The following is a 22,844-nucleotide window of genomic DNA, read 5'->3' on the forward strand; positions in this document are numbered from 1 at the left end:
AATTATTTAAAAACACAAAGGAATTGTATTATACATCAATACTCTAGTCCACTGGAAAATGATGCAAGGAAATCTCACAAATAAGGATGGTACCTCAGAAAAGTGGAACTTCAGCAATTCTAAAGTAATCAAGGAAAAGAATTCAGTGTTTGATTTCACTCTCTCATTGTCCACTTGCTGGTATAACTTCTAAAGTGAGGTAAAGCAGACCTAAGCGCTAGGTGACATGTTAAACTTCGGTGGTTAAGAAAGCCAAACAAACCCCAGAGACAAATCTTAAGCAATTTCCCTGCCACCCTTTTTATATTAATGTCTAAATCATATAGTAATTACAGTTCTGCAAGAGTGAGCCTTCAATTTTTCTTAAGTGAAGAAATTAATGAACGCACATTTATAGAATTGTTCTATTTCAGATACTGCTTCCCTGCGTCTCTTTGACTCAGGGGCTGTCATTTATAACTCAGCAGGCTGGTGAGCATTTTAAGAGGCTGTGCATTTTAGTGAACTTCAGAACCAACTGCTGTTCTGAGGGCAGGAGTTAGTCTTCATTCTACTGTAAGACAGCTTTAAATAAGCCCTTAGATAAGTAAACCACTTGGCTCTACATGTCCTAATGTACCTAACTAACGAGGGCAGGATCCTGAGCTCCCTATTCCATTAGAGAGAGGGTCTGAGATGATGGCTGCTAAGGGGTAGGAATCTGTTGGAGAAGTGAGTTGTATGAATGTCTAAAATAAAGAAAGAAATGTCATTGTTTCAGAGAACTTCAGAAGAAGAACAGAAGACTTGGAGTGAGAAATCTAGGTTTAAAAGCCTGGCTCCGCCACCTTGGCTGGTCACCTTGAGCTTCAAATTCCTCCTCTATGACATGGGGATACATAATGGAATAAGAAACTGTATAAGCCATAAGGATATACAGAATAATTAGTCAGACAGAGTGGAATTGTTTTGCGGGCAGAGTTTTAACACCAAATTTTGATGAAAAATAAGAAAAGGAGATAATAACCTCTTTTTCTTAGCATTAAAATATATTTGTTTTACTTTAGATTTTTAAAATTCAAAATAAAGCACAATGGAATATTACTCATCCATAAAAGGGAATGAAGTTCTGATACCTGCTGAAACATAGATGAATCTCAAAAACATTATCAAATGGAAAAAGCCAGACAGAAAGGGTGACATAGTGTATGAATCCATTTACACAAAATATCTAGAATAGGTAAATGCACAGAGACAGAAAACAGACTAGTGGTTGCCAGGGGCTGGGGGAGGGGAGAATGGGGAGGAACTGCTTAATGGGTACAGGGTTTCCTTTGGGGGTGATGCAAATATTTTGGAACTAGATAAAGGTGATGGTTGCACAATGTTTTGAATGTACTAAATGCCACTGAAAGGTACAATTTATAATGGCTAATTTTATATTATATGAATTTTGTCAATTAAAAAATATTTTAAAAATAAAGTACATAAAGCAAAATAAGAATCTCTTATCCTTTAACAGGGTGCTAATAGAAACTCTTGACTTCATCTGAGAATGACTAATATTCATTATGATGTCACCTTAAGTGAAACACTGTATCGTGAACAATAAAAGCCAAAAAGATACTTTGCCCTAGAATGGATAAGGTCTAAGCCAGGTTTTGGGTATGTCTCAGGGAATTTGACTCCTCTGCAAGACATTGGCACCCTCTTTTTTCTACAATTCTATCGTCTCCTAGCTGGCTTAGAACTAAAGAGAAAATGCAGAAGCCACATCCGTCAACTGTGTATGATACAAAGCTAGTAGAGAGTGTTAAATACACTGGATGATGAACCAGTATCCAAAAAGATCTTGGCAGACTAGCATCAAGGAATCCAATATGAGAAATGTAATAGGGATCGGTGTAACATCTTATGCTTGGTTAACAAAAACAAAAACAAAACCCAAAAAACACCAGTACTGTCCAATGGAAGCTCAGGGGAGACGTAGCTTGGCGGTTACGTATGTAACAGAGGATGCAGGGATTTCGTATGACTTTGTAAAGCACCACTATGTGATGCACGTGTCAAAACAACTAATGTGACTTTTCAGCCGCATCAAAAAAACTAGATTAGAGAACTTAATGCAAGAGGGTGAGAGTCCTGTTCACCTCTGCACAGGCCAGGATGTGTGCTATTCAAGCCCGTGTCCCCATATCCCTGTGGCCCCCACAAAATCTCACGTCATGCCTAATAGATGTTGGATTTTCTCTAGGGGAGTATCGCAATTCTCAGTTGATGTTCCATACATGCTGTTACCATTCTTCCCCTCTCTGATGACACTGTGATGAATATCCTTGTATTTGCACATCTTAGCATATTTGCCCTGTTATTTTTAAAATGTGTTCATTATTAAAAAAAAACAAAAAAACAAAAAAACAACTGATGACTTGATCCATCCAGTTGGGTTCAGTTTCTGGGCAGAGGTGATGATGATGGTGAATGGTAGTAGTAGTGCGTGTGTGTGTGTGTGGTGTGTGTGTGGTGTGTAGGGAATGGGAGCTGGGTGTCTGTTAAGGGAGATGTAAAAGGAAAAGATGGGGGTGGTGCAACTGTTAAGTATCGGCTTTAGTTAATGAGCCTTTTCTTGGATTTTATTTTCCTATTCTGTCAATATCCCCATACCCAGGTGAGATGCTGCCATCTTACAGTTTTAGGGTTCCCTGCTCCTTTCAGATTACTGAGCTCCTTAAGCACTACGGAATGACCTTGGGTACTAACTTGGCCCTAGCAGGTATTTACGCTCCTGGATGGTTTCCCTGGCAATTTTAAAGGTGCTGAATACACAGTGGCCTTAGAATAAATATTTGTTGATTGCCTGCCTGCCTGCTGCCTGCAAGTCTCCAGGAGTGGTCCTAGCCATGGAACGTCTTTAAAGCGTTGGCCTACAATTTTCTCCACAGAAGGAATGCCTTCTGGTGGTGGTTGCAGGGAGAATAATGCCCTTTGTCTTGCTAGTGAACACTACACACCCCCCAAAACCCAGCACCTGCAAGCCTGGGTAATTTTAGGTAAGGGCTTATTTCTAGCTTTTATAGAAGAAAATTCTATTGGAAAAAAAGTAATCCTTTGTTATTTTATTTTGGACGAGCTTTTAAGCAGAAACACAGGCAGTAATATATGTTAGAAAAAGACATACGAAACATAGAACTTTGCATTTATAACTCACTATGGAAAATCCATGTTAATGCAACACTAAGTTTGGGGTTTTAATTGCACAGAAATCATGAAATTCAGATTCAAGTTCCCACAGCAAACTTGACACCATATGTGCATCCCAGGGCCCTTCCTAAGTGGGGTGACCTCATTATTGGGCAAAAAAGTGATGCAATGAATAGTGATGGATAGGATTTCTCCTCACTGCTACACTTCCCATCATCCCAAGAAAGATGGACAGCGGGCAACATTAACTATACCAATTGCTTCCTTTTTAATGCACAGCAGTCCTTGGGTGTGTGCTTGATGACCATCATGAAGAGCCACCGCACTGCAGCGTCGGAGGCGGGAGGTCCACGACTCGGCAGTGCGCTGCTTGGGTGGGGAAGCCAGGCACCCAATCACCAGTCCTCCATCAGACGCTTACCCACACCCTTCCTAGAGCAGCTGTATTCAGTGGGCACTGCCCTCCCACCCCCACTCCATCCCCAGAGGACACTTCTCAGTAACTCAGATGCTCAAACTTCTGCATCTGAATGTCTGACTAAAAGGACCTTCCCTGGACACACCTCTGCCTGGTGTTGGCAAGGCTTCTCCAGGACGGCTGTTCCATATTGTCGTCTTCTAGCTTTATTCCACTTGTTGGGAAATGGCAAGATGTGTGCCATTCCTTGTGGAGACATTTGTTGTCTGGCCAAGGGGGCCTCGAGCTTATGATAGGTAAAAAGTCTCCATGTGTTTCTCTTAAACTATGGGCAGTAGATTGTATGGAAGTATAAGTTGTCCTGCCCCTTGGTATCGATATCCACACCTAACTAACATGTGGCGTATGTCCAGTTCCGTTTTTCTTCTTGGTAAAATGGTGTGGTACATTCTACATTCTGTTCTCCACACTCTCCTTTGCCTCTGATCTGATCCCTGCTTGAGTCCCCCCAAGCACGTCAACAAAGATATGGGAGAAGACTGGGGAAGGGGGTGGGGAAGAGAAAGAGTGTGTAATAAACTCTGATCATTAAGTGCTGCTTAAGTTTTTTGGGGGGTGCTTTGTAAGTGTTCGTGGTCCAAAGCCACTGGACCAATAGCCAAATCAACCTGCTGTGATGGCTCTACCATCCTCCTAAAAAAGAGTTCCCGGTCTGCCTGTGAGTGGTCTGGATTGCATGGTGCTCAACTCAGCAGCTCTCAGACAACACAGAGTACATCCACCAATAGCCCCTGGGCTCTGAGCACATCAAGAACCAGTAATGCCATTTGTCAATGGCCTGTTCTCACTGAGCAGGAAGGACCAGGAGAAACCTGGGAGAGACTCGGGATGAAGGAGCACCATCATTAATAAAAGCTTCTATCACAGCACAATCTTTGGTTTTTTAGGCAAAACATAGCAGGGAAAATAAAGCTGTGCATGGGGAAACTAAAACAAAACACAAAAGATGTTTTTTTTTGGTTGATGTTTACATTTAAGGCAAAAAAAATTATTTTTTATAATGCATATCTACATTTAAGGCATTTCCAAGAGAAGCCATTTATAATTTATGAAGAGTCTGGTTGTTTGTGTGTTTATAAAAAGTTATGCTTAAGGAGAACTTTTGAATTAGGCCCAAGAAGATGATAGTGCAGAGCATTTCCAGCCAAGAAATGAGTAACAACTTTTTTTTCTGAGCTGATGTGTATCCAAATCATGTTGATTCTCAGACGCATTTTAAAAATTCCATTAATATCTAGCTGTTGAAGAATAAGTTTTCTGTACTCTTTTCTAATTGGAGAGTTTCAGGAGGTATGACTAGCAGAATACATTAACTATTTGACACATTTTTAAGAGTGAAATTACAGTCTCTTGCTAAGCTATCTTTTTACCTCTTCATTTCTATTGTCTTCATGGTGTACAGTTCAATAAACCAGAGATCTAACTCTACCGTTTCACTGCCTACAACCTAAGTAACGGGGGTGGTGGAGTGGGGACTGTGGAACCACCTCTTTAAATCATACTGTCACAACTGAGTACCGTTCTAAAAACGCCAAATAGAAAGCTTTCTGGTTGATTTATTCATTGAAAATGTCCTAAGAATTTATCTTCTAACAAGCTTAAGATATCATTTTCATGAACTGTCTTCTCTTCCAGCTTAAGCAATTTCTTTTCTGACTCCAAATTTCTCCTAAGCAACTACTCACCAGGGACTGACAATAATGTAGTAGCTTGTCCTAAATCAGTGCCTTCCTTCTAGAGTGAGCAAAGTTCTTTGCAGATATTAAACCTTCGAAGTAGGTGATGAAGATCATCCCCCATGTTCTGAAGATGTAGGAAATTCCTCTGAAGAAATAAATGTTAAGTCACCTGCTCGAGAGCCAGTGTAGACAAGGGATTTGGACCTGACGTTGTTCTTTGTGGTGCAGCCTGACAGTTTGCCTAGTTAGAAGAAGATGGTAGATAATATAAAAAGCATGTGGAAAAGGCAAAAAGCAAGAAAGAGGCAAAAGGCCAGAGGGAAGGGAAAAAGATATAGAGGAGGAAAGGAAGTCAGCTCAACTGGAGTTGGAAAACATGCTCTACCCAAGGGCTCTGATATTTGTATTTATTCATATACAATGACAAGGCAGAATCATTGTAAAAGAGAAGTGGATACAAGATTGAGTCAAAGGACTCCAAACTCAAACAAGCTCAATTCCCTTTTTTAGAGAATCTTCCACTCCACCCTAGTTTCCAGATAAATTAATCACCAAAGGGTGTTTATCAAGTGATTTCTTCCTTTCACCAAATGCCAGTTATAGAGAGTCTGGATTTGGTGTGGCAACTAAGGAAAGAACTGTATCTTGTGGAGTTGTTTTTTATATGAATAATATTATATATAGACATCTTCCCACTTCTGTAAGGTTTTCAAAGCATGCGTGGTTAACCGGAGGCTAACAAAATGGTTAACCAAACGTGTCACTGCTAAGCCCAGTGGAAATAGTGATGGCAGCTCTAGCAACGGGGAGTTGTTCTTCCGTTTCTGTGACACATTCCACCCAGCATCCAGCCTGACTTTCAGAATGGCATCATGCTTTGAAGAGCATATTGGAGGCTGCCGACTTCACGTGGGGGAAGCCCAGCTGACCAGCGGAAGGGCCATCTGCATTCACAGACTACTGCTCCTGCAAGAGTGGACTTAATTCTGCACACTCTTCATGTGTGCAGAGAGATAAGCCCTCCAAAAGGACTCTCTCCAGTCCACTGCCCTTTGCTTAGTTTTGATCTCAGGTAAAATTCTAGCTGAGGGCGTCTAACAGCCCTCGCCCGGACTCCATGGTTCCTACGCGTGAAGACAGACTGCCTATATAAGGCATGTGCAGGCGTGGAAGCGCCTCTTTCCCTTCGGCGCGCCATTGAAGATCCTGGTGTCACCATGGGCCGCCGCCCCGCTCGCTGTTACCGGTATTGTAAGAACAAGCCGTACCCAAAGTCTCGCTTCTGCCGAGGTGTCCCTGATGCTAAGATCCGCATCTTTGACCTGGGGCGGAAGAAGGCAAAGGTGGATGAGTTCCCACTCTGTGGCCACATGGTGTGTCGGATGAGTATGAGCAGCTCTCCTCTGAAGCCCTGGAGGCTCCCTGTATTTGTGCCAACAAGTACATGGTGAAAAGCTGTGGCAAAGATGGTTTTCACATCTGAGTGCAGCTCCACCTCTTCCATGTCATCTGCATCAACAAGATGTTGTCCTGTGCTGGAGCTGATAGGCCGTGGTGCCTTTGGAAAGCCCCAGAGCACAGTGGCCAGGGTCCACATGGGCCAAGTTATAATGTCCATCCGCACCAAGCTGCAGAACAAGGAGCATGTGATTGAGGCCCTCCGCAGGGCCAAGTTCAAGTTCCCTGGCCGCCAGAAGATCCACATATCCAAGAAGTGGGGATTTACTAAGTTTAACTCCGACGAATTTGAAAACATGGTGGCAGAAAAGTGGCTTATCCCGGATGGCTGTGGGGTCAAATACATCCCTAATCGTGGCCCTCTGGACAAACGGCGGGCCCTGCACTAATGAAAGCCTTGTTGCTGTCCCCTCCTTACTCATGCCCACCAATAAATCCTACTTTCTTGTCAAAAAAAAAAAAAAAAATCCTTGCTGGAAGTAGGAGGGATATGTACTAAAAACTCAATTTGTAAACAAACAAAGAAGTAAATATTATACTCTTTTGCAACCAACCCCAACTATTTTCCCAGGGGTGAGGGTGGGGAATCTTTAAATCAGATTCCAACAAGAAAAAATACATCTAAGTTACTCAATCTGGCTACACAGTACTGCCTCCCTTGGTGTTCTCGGAAGACTGGGGAGATATAGACAGGGAAAATGAATGGAAAGAAGCATGTACTCATTCTTCTAAGTCTTTCTTTTATCACCCCAGGTTTAAAATTTTTAAACTAGTCTCCATTTTTCACTTAAAGATAGAGTGTGTATCACAGGATAAAAATCAGGGACTTTGGAGTGTGTATTCAAGATTCATGCTGAGCACACTGGTACTTAGTACTATATTAATCTACCTTCTGAAATAACAGTTACACTTCTTTCTGAATCCTAATTTTGCACACTCTTCGTGTGCAGAGATGGTAAGCCCTCCGAAAGCACTCTCTCCTGCTCTTTGCTTAGTTTTGATCTCAGATAAAATTCAGATCTCGGTAACATCAGTTGTCAGTTAAGTATATTATCAAAAGGACATGACAGAAGAGAATTTCTCACCCAGGGCTAATTAGGTGATGTTTCCCCAAAGCACTTGCCATTCAAATTTTAAAACAGACACCCACAGTGAAGTGTGGAGATGGGGCTGGAAGATCACCAGCCTGGTTGATTTCCTTCTAAATGACAATAATTACCCAGGTAAGAGGCAAAGCTTCTCATATTAAGTCAATTTTGATCATTTCAGAACTTAATTGTTACAAAATAACATCAGCCAAAATCTACAAATCTCATGAATCAGACCTGATGATTCGTGAATTTAGATTTAATATTGTTCTGAATTTGAAGGTTGGTTCAAAGAATACCTATAAAACATCAAACATGAAAACAAACTCAATACAGTACTCGTGTCTCTGGTGAGAGATACAGGTGGATTCTGTTTATTCTGAGAAAAGAAAGTTGTCAGGACAACTGAGTGAGACATTTCAAATGCAATTTAAGGTCATTCTCTTGAAGTGTATTAGGAAAAACAGTGAGGCCACCATTTTAGGGAGATTAACATGTCAGATGCACATATGAGATTTCCACATCCCACGCCACTAAATTATATGCCAATTTAGGAATACAGAAGACTTAAAGTAACTGAATCTTTCACTCTTACATGCTCTTGGGGAGCATGGGTGACGTACATATAGCTTGGGCTCTGATGCACTGTAGCTGGTCATGAAATGTTCCATGACATTTTTTTTTTTAAATCAGAAGAGAGTTTTAACCTGGCTCCATTTCAGCTAGGGTAATGGCAGCCTCCCTCCCAAAGATTCTTTCTTCCCTTCCAACTGGCCAACACGTGCTTCATTTTCTCCTGTAGAATAAAGATCACCCAGAATGACTGGCTGTGCGTGGCAGCTCTTCCTTCTGTGCTCCCCTGGTGTTTTGGGGGAAGTTGTTCATTCTTTCAACATACATTTAATGAGCATTTCTTCTGTGCACAGTAAGATATATTATACAAAGACAAAGACAATTCTGCCCATTTCCAAAAAGATTGAATTCTAGTAGATTCCATTATTCTGAGGTCCTGGGACATTGTAGATTAAATGGGTTATTTCTAGTGCTATTTCCGATCAAGGTTAGATTGTTCTAACCTGAACCTAATAGATACTGCTGGTGTTCTGGGGCTAACTAGCATTTTCAGATTGCAGCATATCAAATATATGTAGTTAAACCTGACCTAAATTGGGGACTTTTAGTCACGACTCAATCCAGTGGTTCTCAACCGAGGGTGATTTTGCCCCCTGGGGGACACTTGGCAATATCTGGAGACATTTTTGATTGTCACAACTTGGAGGGGAGGTGCTACTGGCATCTAGTGGGTACAGCCTAGAGATACTGCTGAACATTTAATAATGCATGGGACAGTCCCTCACAACAAAGAATTCTCTAGCCCAAAATGTCAGTAATGCCGAGATCGAGAAACCCTGCCTTAATCTGACTGCCAGGTTAACTAAACCAGGAGTCAATGCCATTTACCAATCAGTTATTTATTTTATTACTTTGAAGGAGACTCCACAAGACCATTGTGATGTGGGTATTAAAATGGGCTGATATCAAAATCCAACTTAACAACAAAGTATCTTCCGTGTGACATTTCCTTTCTGTCCTTAATGAAATTCATGAACTCACTCTGTCTCACAAATGGCAGTGATCATAAACAACACTGAGAATTATTTTCTATAACCATAGGCTATAATAACTGGAAGAGTTTGGGGGCCCACCTGGAGCAAAACACAGATTACATTTTATTTATATTTCAAGATATCTTTCACAGATTAAAAAAAACGGAGGCTCAGCAAGATTAAAAGGCTATCGTGGTCTCATGACAAGTTCAAGGTTGAAGGTGAATTACATCCCATGCCTCCTGACTGCCAGTTCAAGCTTCTTCCTCTGCTATCCTGGAGACTAATCTGGAACTCAGCTGCATCTTGAAGTTAAATAAGAAACAGAGATGACATCTGAAAATGCTAACAGCCCATGTGCTGTGTATTTTCTGTGGCACTGAGGCAATGTGTTCTGAGGCTGGGCTACTTCTTGTCAGGAGTCAGAGCGACAGTGTCAGCCACTGTGCTTGGGGGGAAGCTCGGAGTAGAGTTTGTTAAACTGGCAGGCATCTGCATCTCCTCAGCTGGAGGCGGGTGCTCCTGGTAGGATCTGCCAAACTAGGAGGCAAGGGCAGATCCCAAGACCTATCGGGGAGTGTCAGTAAGGGCCTAACCATACTCTCCTTTCCCAGTGGCAGCTGGGGCACTTCTCCCAGTTTTCTCCCTCTGGCTCCTAAAATGGTTATTGCATTGTATTCTGTTATCTTTCAAATAATTCCAACCCCGTAAAGGTCCTTAAAGGAAAGTATGTAAAGTTTCAGCCCTGACATTCTCTTCTCAGTAACTTCTTAGGTTTGCACATGGAATTGGGCCTATGTAGTGGGAGAAGAGGTATATACCCTATTTGTCTGCAGAAAACTAATCATAGTGGGCTCTGAATTCAACAGTGAATTTAATACTTCTACTTTCAAATAATTAACCAAAATCCAGAGATTCCAATAAACATTCTCATAAACCTTTTTAGTAGATAGAGTCTACCTTTATTTAGTCAATAAGGGTGGGGAGGAGGACTTCCTTCCCACCCACACCCTACCTTCCATCTATAAAGAATTTTAAGAGGGGAGCCTGGAAATATGGAAATCTGCATAACTTCCCCTTACTTCTTTTCTCCTCTCAGATCTTCCGTAAAATAAAAACAGAGTATGTCATAGCAAAATGGAAGCTTGAACTTTCTGTCTCATGTTTTCTTTGAAAGCGTTGGGGACAAGGCATGTAAAATCCTTCACGAAGCATGTCACCAAGCTTCATGCAAGTTGGCTGTCTCCTCCTTCAGCCTTTTGACAAGATCACTAATATCCTTCTTGGAACTATCACCATCTCTCTCTCAACACCATCGGAATCTGCCTCATGACCAAGGAAATGGAACAAAACATGGGGTCAGTGTATGTGGGTGTGTGTGTCTGTGTGCACGTGTGTATAGGATGAAGAAGGGGGAAAGGGGAGGGGGAAGGTACAATGGCACATGACCAGGTCCCAGAAATAATGCATAAGTCTGCCCAGAGATTTTCCTATGGCCCTTTAAATAGGATCCTTGTTGGAATTTTTGGATTCTGTCCCATGGAGTTCAAGTGCATTCTTCAGGGCAGCCAGTTACTGTTCCACAGAGGTGTGAATGTCCTGGAGTTTCCGAAGCACAATACTTCACATTGTCGGTTCAGAATTACTTTAATTCTCCTTTCCACCACCCCACCCCCATCCCCAATAAGAAGCTGTTGGATCTGCAGAGAAGCCTAGCACAGCCAGGGATGAAAATACCAATGAAAGCAGGAAAAAGACCTGTAGTAAACATTCTAGTATAAGAATATAATCAAATTTTTGCCCATTTTTTGCCTGATAATAATCAAGGTCTGACTTTAGCAATTACATGAAGTTTACCCAAAAAGCTTTGTTTTCCTGAAGGATGAAAAAAAAAAAGCCATCACTTTATCCTGGCTTCACGCAGCCCCATTTAAGGGTAGTGGATTAAGGTTTTGCTCTATATAGACAATAAAGCACATATCCTCTGGGAAAAGTTCCTTGGAAGTGTAAGTGTTTGGAAGCCCATGAATCAAACAGATCAAGAACCCCTGCATTCACCCAGTCTACATCTGTTGCCAGTTCCAGATCGTTCCCTGCGGATGACTTGTATATTATTACACAAGGCAACATCCTAAAATGAAAGCACCTCTAAGAGAATTACGGTGTTAAAGTGAATATACAATCCAGATGCTTCCCAACTCGGGTGAACCCCAGGAGGTCTCCACCCCCGACAAAATGAGACGACACAGAAAAGCCTAATGATGGCTCCACATGGATTTAGCCTGAAGGGGACTGTTTATTTTTTTGACTTTGAGAAACTGCACTGGGGATCAGCCAAAAAATGAATACAGAAAAGTCCCCTTAAATTGTACAGAATCTTTAATCCTGAAGACCAGCTTCTAAACATCAATACCTTTAACAGTAGTGACTTGAAATCAGGTCTTAGGATACAAAGAAAAGAGAGTGGAAGGAGATACCGAAGAAAACTGCTAAGGTGCAAAAATGGGTGAAAAGTGGTCGCCACTTATATTCCCGAAGACTCTGGCGAGCCCTTCGCACTCATTCCAGAAAGTCCCCAAAGCTGTTTGACATTAGAGGTGGGCAAGAAAAAGCAGACATCACAATACTTTGCTTGTGAACCACATCACACTCCCCTCCCTTAACGAGAATCTTGTGGGCTCAAACCACAGGCTCATAACCGAACCTTCCCTGCCAGGGCAGCAGACAAATCTCGCTTTCCCACAGGCTGGCTCGGCATTTTTGCCTCCCCCCACAATGCCTGGGCTTAAGGATCCATCATCAAGGGCAGCCAAATACGTTTCTCCACCCATAGCGACTTGGTCCTGGACCTCAGCCAAAGTGAGAACACCAAGGCGGGGGGGGGGGGGGGGGGGGGAATCCTATAGCTGAGCGAACAGAGCAGGAAGACTGGGAGCAGCGAGAAAGGGTTGAAGTGGCTTAATTTTTCCACTCCCCTCCCGCTGTGGTTAAAGCAGTGACAGATAATTTATCACACATTTTGATTGCACGCCAGCTGGCTGTTTAAAAAAAAAAAAAAAGAAAGAGTTGTTTATTAATTCAATTAGCTGGCTTATTTATCAGGGCTGGGTTAGCAGGGGCGGTGAGAAGGCCAAAGGATGCCCGTGTCAAGCTGTCTTTTGCAGGCCCTGCAGGCCCTGCAGGCAAGTGGAGACACGCATTCTTACCCCTGCAAGACTTGGAGTGTCGCACTAGCTGTGTTTACCCTGAATGCTTCATGTGCACAAGAAAACCCATCAATTGTAATGAAATATGAGGGTGGGAAGATGCTCAGAACAGGACAAAGTCATCTGAGTGATGACAGTCATTAGTGTTTATCACCCATTCAGGGGCCATGTTCAGAGATAATATGGCGTCCTTCCCGTACTCATTTGGGTGGTTGCTTTTGTTGTTTTCTCATTCCTTGGTGGATATTTACACCTAAGGCTGCCAGTGTATCAGCAGTTTGTCCAGACCAGCATTGCCCAGGTTCAGAGGAATCATTCATTCAGGAAGTGGCTTATTAAAGAAAACCCAAGCAAGGTTTATTAACTGCTGCTTTGTGCCAAGCTCTGTTTGTGGTGCTTACACTAGAGTTACTGGTTATATTGGATCCTCGTGTGGTGGATAAGATTTGTGCCCATTTAACCATGAGCCAGCTAAGGCAGAGATTTTAATTGATTCACCCAAGGTTTCCCTCAAGGCTCTGAAACCAGGTGTCCCTAAATGCCCCCCTCATTTCATCGCAGCTGTCCACACTCTTGACCCTGTTCTTGGCCAGTCTAAGCCAAATGTCTACTTGGTGACCCAGAGGGTACATTTTCTGCTGATCCTGTTGGTGGCAAGTAGAAAAGAAGGAGGAAAAAGGAAGAGATGTCTACAATTTTCTTGTTTTATTTCAAAATAACCTAATCATAACAAATGGTTATATGGTATACATTTGTTTTTGTTTTTATTCAGAAAATAATGATTTCCCTCATTAGCCTTACAAATAAAGTGTTTTATGAACTTGGAGGAAGATGACTTTGGGACCAATATATAAGTCTACTTATTTTCACATGTAATTTGGAACAAGTGATATTTTGGATAAAAAATAGGGGAGAGGAACCATAATATAAGAATGGGATAAATAATTCTGGTTCATCAGCCAGTTAATCAAGCAGTAAATGTGACATGAAGATGGTGCCAGTGATAAGACCAAGTCAGCCTTTAGGGGGGACATTGCATATTAAGGGGAAATGTGATCTGTGAGCTTATATTTCAGGGCTGGGCTTAAGCATGAGATGAGGGAGACACCTAAGGATTCCCCTGAGGGTTAGTATTCTGGAGATCTATTATGCTAGCTTCTCTGTCTCATGCTAAGACTTAGAACCTCTTCATTGGTCATATGCAAGGGTTAGGGGCAAGGGTTTTCCCCTAACTTCTGGAAATGTCAAATCATCCTTTTCTTTTTTTTTTCTCCCTCCCTTTCTTCCTTCCTTCCTTCTCTCATGCAAGAAGTGCCAAGTAAAACAAAACCTCAGGTGCCCAGGTGGATGTGTGTGCAAGACCTCATAGCAGTGTCACTGTCACTCCGGTGTCTCCTCCGCTCCATACAGCCTGTGCAAGAGCCTATGGTGTCCCCTCCCCTCACCACTGGCTAACTCAGTCTCTGGCTCATTGAACCTTATTTCTCCCTCGACAACTTGCTCACTTCTAAAATGCCCATCATTAAAAAGTCTACAAATAACAAATGCTGGAGAGAGTGTGGAGAAAAGGGAACCCTCCTACACTGCTGGTGGGAATGTAAGTTGGTGCAGCCACTGTGGAAAACAGTATGGAGGTTCCTCAGAAAACTAAAAATAGAGAGTTACCATATGAACCAGCAAGCCCAGTCCTGGGCATATATCCAGACAAAACTATAATTCAAAAAAAACACATGCACCCCTACGTTCATAGCAGCACTATTCATGATAGCCAAGACATGGAAACAACCTGAATGTCCATCAACAGATGAATGGATAAAGAAGATGTGGTACATATACACAATGGAATACTACTCAGCCATAAAAAAGAATGAAATAATGCCATTTGCAGCAACATGGATGCAACTAGAGATTATCATACTAAGGGAAGTAAGTCAGAAAGAGAAAGACAAATGCCATATGATATCATTTGTATGTGGAATTTAAAATATGACACAAATGAACCTATCTATGAAACAGAAACAAAAATCAGGGACATAGAGAATAGACTGGTGGTTGCCAAGGGGGAGAGGGGTGGAAGAGGGTAGGAGTGGGAATTTGGGATTAGCAGATGCAAACTGGTATGTATAGAATGGATAAACAACAAGGTCCTACTGTATAGCACAGGGAACTATATTCAATATCCTGTGATAAACCATAAGGGAAAACAATATAAAAAAAATGTATATATATGTATAACTGAGTCACTTTGCTGTCCAGCAGAAATTAACATAACATTGTAATTCACCTATACTTCAGTAAAAAGTAAATTAAATAAACAAATAAATATTCCAAGGTTTTTGACTAAAACATACAGTTTTTAAATCAATAAAAACAAACCTAGGGCTTCCCTGGTGGCGCAGTGGTTGAGAATCTGCCTGCCAATGCAGGGGACACGGGTTCGAGCCCTGGTCTGGGAAGATCCCACATGCCACAGAGCAGCTGGGCCCGTGAGCCACAATTACTGAGCCTGCGCGTCTGGAGCCTGTGCTCCGCAACAAGAGAGGCCGCGACAGTGAGAGGTCCAGGCACCGCGATGAAGAGTGGCCCCCCCTTGCCACAACTAGAGAAAGCCCTCGCACAGAAATGAAGACCCAACACAGCCAAAAATAAATAAATAAATAAAAATTAAAAAAAAAAAAAAACCTAAACAAAAAAATAAAATAAAATAAAATGCCCCAAGAAATGCCAAATCCTTAATGTGAACTCTTCTTGATATTTTCAACACTTACCTTCCAATACTCCCTTCCCCAAAATGTCTACTGAGTTGGATAAAATCAAGTGGAATTAAATCCCATCTTCCTATTAACATCTTTTGCCTCCTCAGTTGTTACTGGTTGAGAGTTTCTACTTTCAAAAATGGGAAGTTTATGTGACGAGGTACCAGGGTTTCTTTCATTTCTTCTTTTCATTTTCAGTTTAACTTAAAATAATTAATTTTAAAACTGATATATTTTTAAGCATCAAGGTCCTACTGTGTAGCACAGAGAACTATATTCAATATCCTATGATAAACCATAATGGAAAAGAATATAAAAAAAAGAATGTATATGTATGTATAACTGAATCACTGTGCTGTACAGCAGAAATTAACACAACACTGTAAATCAACTATACTTCAATTAAAAAAACTGATATATTTTACCTACTTTGGATGTTCTCTTATTTTTCATACATGTTCAAGTTTTCCAGTTAAGCATGCTGTTCTCAGTTTCTGCTGCTGATGGTGTATCAACATGAGCCTCTACAAATTTTGTGTGACACTTGTATCTGGAGATGGCAAGGTCACCGTAACAAGCATCCTAGCATTACCTTAGCTTTTGATATCTGAAAAGATGCTATGTAAACCTTTCTAAAAATTTCTTCAGCAGTCTTGGGTCAAAAACATTCCTACTGTATTTTCACCAAAACAACAGACAGACATACGAGTATGCATACTCATCTATTTTTGGTTGAGAAGTTTGTTCATGTATGGGAAAAATTGCTCAACTTAAAATTTCACGCTGTTGAAGTCTAACGTATTTTCGGGTTCAGCAACATCTCTAGTAAAAGTTCAGTTCCTAAAGTTCATTTTCAATTTTTTAAATTGTAGAAAAGCCCAAACCCTCTGCCTCGGCACAGTCTAAGCACTAGATACACTATTTGTAGAAAAAAAATTATTGTATAAAACAATAAACTACTTGATTGACAGGAAATTTCATGGAAGAATTCATAGCTACTCTTTGTAACTATCTTGTCTGACCTCTCAATTTATTTCAAATGATTAAGTTACACTTTTATATAGGTGAGAGAAATACCCTAAAATTGAGGGAAATATCTTTATATTGTGTGGAAGCCACCTTAGCGCTAAAGGGCTGGCTTCTCAGGTTGGGTAGGAAAGGCTGCGGATGACTTACCCTGAGCACTGCTTGACCTTTCACAAAGGTATTTCTCAGATTGACTTCTGGAGTTTGCTTGCAGAAGGTTCTTATGACTAAAGACAAATTTTACATTTCAAGCCCAATTCCTTTGGAAATGGAAACACTGCCAGATAGTTCCACTCGTGTAGATTCGTTAAGACCACATACCAACATTTTAGAAATTCTTTTTCCCATCACAGCCTATTTAACGGCTTTGTGCAAGTAAGGCATAATTTCAATATGAATCAGGCAGTTTAGGGATTTTTCAGGATTTCTCTTCATACTTTCCCTAGAGGATGGGTATCCCATCTGCTTTGCTGAATGCAGGATAATCAAAGGGCACTGATCTCTCCAAATGGCTTCATTCATTACTGTCCCCGCTAAGGCACCTGCCCCTAGGAAGGTCAACTCAGCTACATCGTGGCCTTTCCTACACTATAACACAGCAAATCCACCCCTCCTTTAGGATGTAAAATGTTTGGCGATGCATTGGCAGGAATGAATATTTCTCCCCTCAGAGTTCAATGTTACAGAAATAACATAAATCGATTCCTCAAGTTCCAATTTAATATGTATTCAGAATCTAGCCCTATTTTGGCTAAGACAGTTTGGATATATGTTCCCACTCTGCCATCACAAATGTAAACTACAGGGCAAAGGGGAAAAAGTAGGCTGTAGCTACTGACTGCTGAAAGAAAAAAACATTGTCTTGTATGTTGGGGATCTGCTTCAATATATTTCAAAGAACAACAGTGGAAAGAACCACTAAGAACCAAAGTACAGGTGCTCTACACAGGTTTGATTTTGAATAATTTTAATACAGTATTAATCATGCCTTGAATTGTGGAATGCCTTTTCTATTACTCAGTTAAAGGCTATTTCCTCCATTTAGAATGGGAAAGTTGTGTTTTGTGTGGTGTAGAGCATAGCCACTTCATGGGGGGATTGTCTGGACAGTTCAGTTGACATTCAGCTTCTTCATCTCCCAAGTAGAAAGGCAGAAGCATTACACTGCAGACTGCAGTTTCCTTGCCTGAGACACAGAAACCAATCCAACAGGCTGGACAGTGTGGGAAAGACAGCAGGAAATGGAGAGAAGCAGAAGACCTGGCTCCTACCCTCAAGAAACTTACTGTCTAGTTGGAAGAATAAAAAGTATACATACCAAATCCTGACAGTCTTAAGTGTCAGATTAGTGGAAGGGACAGAAAATGAGCGTCAGAGAACTGGACAGCATCTGGCGTGACAGGAAGGTGAGTCACAGCCAGGCGGTTTTCAGCTGGGTATTACAGGACAGTCTGAGGAGCACAAATTCCAAGTTTCTAGCAAGGCTTAGAGACCTTATCTAGATAACCAACCGTATGACCTTCTTGGAAGAAGCGCCCTTTTCTTCCTCTATTCATTGCCAACACTCGTTATTTACTTCAAGGGACCCCAGATGTTGACTACCTATGTAGGTTTACCCTTCTCTTTCACTAACCAAAAGCAGGTTATGCCTTTGGTCAATTTCATCTATAAACAGAAAAACCTAGTCACGGCCACCAACTGATGACAGTCACGGTAAGCAGGCCTGGATGAGGGAGTCAGCATAATTTAGAAAAATGCATTATTTGTGCTATAAGAATACTCATCCTTCTCCTTTCTCCCTCACCTAAGAAGGGTTAGGCAGATACTAATTTCAGGTAATAAATATCCCAGGATAACACATCTGGTGAGCCCGTTTCTTTGATTTTTAAACGGTGGAGTTTTTTTGTGTCTACCCACCCCCCTTTCTTTTCCTCTGAAGCAGAGCTGGATACGGCAGGCTGCGTTCCAAAACGGTATGCTTTACTCTTCTTCCAGGAAAGCACTTTTCAAATAAGGTCCTAAAGGCTCATACAGTATTAGTGAGCACACATACACCTACACATGGTTGACACTTGCCAACTCCTGACATGGGAATTCTCAGAAGCACACCAAAGTCTCTGTTTGATTTAAATTTATTTTTAATCACATAAAATCCAATTTGGAAAATTGATGCATGGGATTTTCTGAGTCACCAGAAGCTCTTTATAAGATTGCAAATGCATTGAGAAGGAAGAAATCTGTCTTGGCATGGCTGGTATTTCACAACAACGGTAAAAATGATTGGCTTCCTCAGTTTGGAATGAATGAGAGGAGTTTTAAAATCTGTAAAAATATGCTATTAAATCCTAACATAAAGTCAAGATATATTTGATATATCTGACTCATGGGGAAGAAATGAAGGGAAAAAGTAGTCAGCATTTTGAAATAAGTTTATTTTGTTAACCTTCTTTTTCAGTCTTGTTTAATTACCCAAGTGATATTTATTACTCTGGATCATATGAATTAATTATAAAAATGATCTTTATTCTCTACTCCCAGTCATTTTTTTGTTGTTTTTGGCAGCATACTAGGACATTTTCCATTTCCTTAAGGAGTTTCCAAAAATGATAATGATAAATGTAATTTGAATTCATTTCATACTCATACTCCTTATTACTTATATGCCCATGGAAATAGTCCCTGTATCTGTAAATGGATTTCATGAAGGAAAGCATGAAGACTTTTATTAAATTTTACTAATGCTATATCTCCAACATGATCGAGAATCACAGATTTATAACAATAATCAGTTCTAATGATAACTGATAACCAAATCTTAAAAGGAAGGGGAGGGGTAATTTCCTATCCCTACATCTTTAATGTACCAAAAGTCCTTAAAGTGTTATTTGGCCTCTTTCTATGCACAGTTACCATACTCCTCTGCTTTTAAGTTAAAACCTATTGCCTTGTCACTATTAGACCTAAGTATTAGGCAACTTTTTAAATTAATTGCACATTAAATTATAAAGTACAACTGGAAAACTGTTTACATGAAGATGTTTTTCTAGTACCTACAAGTTCTCAGTATTTTCTTATGAAGTTTTCTTGTTTCCTATTTTTTCCATGGAAAGAGTAGGTAAGTTCTGTATGCCTGGGTCATCTTTCCCACCATAATGTGAAAATGAATTAAAGGTATTCACAATTCAGCATGGAAACATCAACAAACAATACAGAAAAGATCAATAAACGGTTCTTCATCAGGGGGATGGTCCCATAAATCATGGTACATTCATATGAAGACATGTCGTTCAACCAGAGAAACGATGTTTTCAAAGACTATTTATGCATAGACAAAAGACTGAAAGAAAATACTCTGTTGAGAGTAGTCATTTCTGAGTAATTGGGTTATAGGTTACTTACTTTTACTTATTTTTCTTTTTTCCTACATTTCCTAAAAATTGTTTCTGGCATTAACACATATCTTTCAATCAGAAAAAAATAAATTCAATTTAAAAAATTCACCAAGCATCAAAAAGTTTAAAAGAAACAGTGTGAAGGCTTATATTTGTGCAATTAAAAAAAGCCTCCAAAACAGAGATGAGTCACAAGTCCCAGAACTTTTGATGGGCAAACATCTGGACAGCAGATTAATTTGTTCTTGTTCTGATTGTTTTGCGGTGATGATTGCAGGACTTCACACTTTCCACTGTCTTATTTTCTTCTTTTCATTCAAATATGAATCACCTACATTGCTACTGTAATGCAGTTACATGAAAAGATCAATATTTTAAAACCAGGGTGGGTATTTTTCTGCTAATCTTTTTGTACCAGAGCCATTTGTTTGCTAGATAAAACAAACTTGGGAGGGAAAGCACTACAATGACTTTTCACTACAGTGAAACTAGGCCAAATTGAGGTTAATATATAAATGCAACCTGAAATGAGATTGTTTCATTCACAACTATAAGGGTAAGAATGAGAAAATTAAGTTAGAGAAATACAAGTGTAGTGACATCGGGGAATAATACAGTGAGTTCAGACATTGTTTTAAAATTCAGAACATTCAATGATAAGAATTAAGCTAGGAATGTCTTTGGAGTGTTGAGTTCCTTATAAGTATCTATTGTACTATGTAAAATGGTACAGATGCTTTGGAAAACAGTTTGGCAGCTCTTCAAAAAATTAAACATAGAGTTACTGTATGACCCAGCAATTCTACTCATAGGTATATACCCAAGAGAACTGAAAACATACGTCTACACAAAAACTTGTACATGAAGGTTCAAAGCAGCATTATTCATAATAGCCAAAAAATAGAAACAAGCCAAATATCCATCAGTTAATGAATGGATGAATAAAATGTGGTATAGCCATATAATGGAATATCATTTGACAATAAAAAGGAATGAAGTGCTGATACATGTTACAACCTTGAAAAGGTTCATGGATGAACCTTAAAAACACGTTATATTATACTAGGTGAAAGAAGCCAGTCACAAAAGGCCACACACTGTATGATTCCATTGATATGAGACATCCAAAACAGGCAAATCTTTAGAGGCAAGAAGTAGATTAGTGGTTTCCAAGGGCTGGAGATGGGAGAAGAAGGATAAGAAATTTCTTTTTGGGGTGATGAAAATGTTCTAAAATTAGATAGTATTGATGCACAACTCTGTATATATACTAAAAACCACGGAATTGTATATTTTTAACAGGTAAATTTTATGGTATATGAATTATATCTCCATTAAAAAATTGTTTTTAATTCAATCACATTTTATTATGAGATACATTTCCTCCATATGAAAAGCAGAGCTAATGTGATTTTAAATTTTTTCAAAGAAGTTTCAAGTTCTGGACTAAAAACTTCAGAGCCTTATGAATATATTTTGATAGAAATATAGAGATTAAAAGCAATTCTGATCTTCTCTAGTAAATGAAAATGGTTTTTAAGACAGCACTGCTTAACTTCCTAGCCAAGGGAACCAGGGGATCTAACTTCTAAGCTCACAGGACAGTGACATGATGTCAGTTTCCTCATTTGTAAAAAAGTGATGCCTCCTGGCTCTCTTGTAGGGATTTGATTCAAAACAACAAACACACATGGATCACCGATTGGGTTCATGGGACGGTAGTAGGCATTGCAGCAAATATAAAGATGAACAAAAAGTGGTCTCTGCCCTCAAGAAACCTTTAATCTCATAGAGGGTAAAAAAATATATAGGTAAATAATCTTAAGATACAATAGTAGTGTCATAATAGTGATTTAAAAAAATTTATGGGCTCAGGTGAAAACACCTTAAATGCGCACCAACAAGAGTGATAACTTTTGATGATGAAATACCTTATAGGAACAGAAATGACTGAACTATGAGAATCAACATGATAAGTCTGATAAACCTAAATGTGAGCCCCCCCTTCCTAATAGGCAAGTTTTAGAAGAATACACACAGCATAAAAACATTTATATAAAGCTTAAAATGTACTAAAATATTATATTATTTATACTATATATATCTGTTAATATCAAATATCTGTTAATATTTTATGTAGAACATAGAATTATATATCATATATAAATGTATTATATATTATATAAAATATGTAAAATATGTAATTATAGGAGGATATCCATGGGAATGATAAATATCAAAATCAGATAGTGGTTCTTCTAGTACTCAGGGGCCTTCTACCCTATGGGTGGTGGGAAAATTGGTGATTATTGTGTTATTTGTTGTATAGTCTTGTATATCTTAAAACAATGCATGAAATTTTTAAAAAACTGGATCAGAGAAAATTCATAGGTCAATTTCAAGTGGATGAAGCTAGGGGATAAGGGAAGACTTCTAGGAGGAGCAGCCTGAGCTGGACCAAAAAGGATGTGTGAGAGGAGAGAGGAAGGGAAGGCACTGAGGATGAAGGGAATAGTGCAAGCAAAGAAAAAAATCACAAGGTTTTGGTGTTAGGGACCACAAGGTTTCTTTAAGCCACACAAGCGTTTTAGATCTCCAGTTTCTTATAGATTTTTGAACCGCAGAACACAAAAGGACAAGGCGATTTTTATGAACACGTTAAAAACAAAACCTAACCAGAATCTCAAAGTGTTTGTAGAATTACAAACTTGTTCTTTCTTTTTATTAGTGAGAACAAATTGGGATCCCTGGAATATACCACTTGGGAGATGGTGGGAGAATAATTTTATCCACAAGTATTAAGTTGTTGCCTGAGGACAGCTGAGTAAACAGTTTGTTGAAGTCTGTTTGAGGACTGCCAGCTAGTTACACCCATAATTTCATCTCTATTAACAAAAACAGCTCATGATGTCGCAGTGCCCTGCTTTGGCTACCCCATGGTTTGCAGGATTTGAATTATGGAGTGTCACTTGAG

General features: G+C 39.9%; 1 protein-coding gene and 1 pseudogene across 7 annotated transcripts in view; one reads left to right on the forward strand and one right to left on the reverse strand.

The window, feature by feature from the left end:
• The window catches only part of CREB5 (cAMP responsive element binding protein 5), a 408,270-nt gene that overhangs the window by 34,043 nt on the left and 351,383 nt on the right, over nt 1-22,844 (reverse strand). The gene's annotated exons all lie outside the window — the stretch shown is intronic.
• On the forward strand, nt 6,531-7,184 carry LOC103008899 (60S ribosomal protein L10-like; annotated as a pseudogene).

This window comes from Balaenoptera acutorostrata, chromosome 7, assembly GCF_949987535.1.
Source record: "Balaenoptera acutorostrata chromosome 7, mBalAcu1.1, whole genome shotgun sequence".
In the NCBI taxonomy this organism is placed as follows: Eukaryota; Metazoa; Chordata; class Mammalia; order Artiodactyla; family Balaenopteridae; genus Balaenoptera; species Balaenoptera acutorostrata.